Source organism: Megalopta genalis, unplaced genomic scaffold (assembly GCF_051020955.1).
Source record: "Megalopta genalis isolate 19385.01 unplaced genomic scaffold, iyMegGena1_principal scaffold0768, whole genome shotgun sequence".
Taxonomy (NCBI): Eukaryota; Metazoa; Arthropoda; class Insecta; order Hymenoptera; family Halictidae; genus Megalopta; species Megalopta genalis.
In genome coordinates this window covers 39721-41706 of record NW_027476837.1, presented here as the reverse complement: position 1 = coordinate 41706, position 1986 = coordinate 39721, and positions in this window count along the sequence as shown.

Genomic DNA, 1986 nt, shown 5'->3' with positions numbered 1-1986 from the left:
CGAAGTAGGAGGCTTAGCTTCAAATACATGCGAAACAAATGATTTATATTCAGATAATTGCGATATAAGTGATATAGCTTGAAATTCAGGCGAGACAATCGAGTTAGCTTCAAATTAATGCGAAGTAGAAGGCTTATATTCAAACCCATGCGAGACAAATGTTTTAGCTTCAAATACTTGTGATATACATGATTTAGATTCAGCTGCATGCGGAACACATGATTTAGCTACAATTCAATGCGAACTGGTACGCTTATCTTCAAATTCATGCGAAACATATGGTTTATATATAAGTACTTGTGATATACATGATTTAGCTTCAACTGCATGTGAAACAAACGTGTTAGCTTCAAATTCAAGCGAAAGAAATGATTCAGCTCCAAATCAATGCCAAGTAGAAGGCTTAGCTTCAAATCCATGAGAAACTATTGGTTTAGCTTCAAATACTTGTGATATAAGTGATATAGCTTCAACTGCATGCGAAAAAAACGAGTTAGCTTCAAATCCAAGCGAAACACATGATTTAGCTTCAAATCAATGGGATGTTCTAGGTTTAGCTTCAAATCCATGCGAAACGAATGATTTAGTTTCAAATACTTGCGAATATAAGTGATATAGCTTCAAGTGTAGGGGAAACAAACGAGTTAGCTTGAAATCCATGCAAAACACATGATTAAGCTTCAAATCAATGCTATGTAGAAGGTTTAGCTTCAAATCCATGCGAAACAAATGATTTAGCATCAGATTCTTGCGATATAAGTGATGTTTCTTCAAATGCAGGCGAAAGAAACGAGTTAGCTTCAAATACATGCAAAACACATGATTAAGCTTCAAATGAATGCAAAAACAAGATTTAGGTCCAAATTCATGCGAAACACATGGTTTAGATTCAAATTCATGCGAAACAAATGGTTTAGCTTGAGATTCTTGTGATATATATGATTTAGCATCAACTGCATGCGAAACAAACATGTTAGCTTCAAATCCAAGCGAATCACATGATTTACCTTCAAATCATTGCGATGTAGAAGGCTTTGTTTCAAATCCTTGCGAAACAAATGATGCAGCTTCAAACAATTGGTATATAAGTGATATAGTTTCAAATACAGACGAATCAAACCAGTTAGCTTCAAAATTCAAGCGATACACATCATTTTGCTTCAAATAGATGAGAAGTAGAAGCCTTAGCTTCAAATTCATGCGACACAAATGATTTAGCTCAAATAATTGCAATATAAGTGATATAGCATCAAATGCATACGAATCAATCGAGTTAGCTTCAAAATCCATGCGTTCCACATGATTTAGCTTCAAATCAATGCGAAGTAGAAGGCTTAGCTTCAAATCGATGCGGAACAATTGATTGAGCTTCAAACACTTCGGATATAGGTGATATAGCTTCAACTGCAGGCGTAACAAACGAGTTAACTTCAAATCCATGCGAAACAAATGATTTAGCATCAGATACTTGCGATATATGTGACGTAGCTTCAAATGCAGGGGAAACAAACGAGTTAGCTTCAAATTCAAGCGAATCACATGATTTAGCTTCAAATCAATGCGATGTAGAAGGTTTAGATTCAAATCCAAGCGAAACACATGATTTAGCTCCAAATCATTGCGATGTAGAAGGTTTAGCTTCAAATCCATGCGAAACAAATGATTCAGCGTCAAACACTTGGGATAGAAGTGATATAGCTTCAAATGCAGACGAATCAAACGAGTTAGCTGCAAAATCCATGCGATACATATCATTTAGCTTCAAATCGATACGAAGTAGAAGGCTTAGCTTCATATCCATTCGTAACAAATGATTTAGGTTCAGATACTTGCGATATAAGTGATATAGCTTCAAATGCAGGCGAAACTAACGAGTTATCTTGAAATCCATGCGAAACACATGGTTTAGTTTAATATTCATTCGAAACAAATGGTTCAGCTCCAAATACTTGTGAAGTACATGATTCAGTTCAACTGCAGGCGAAA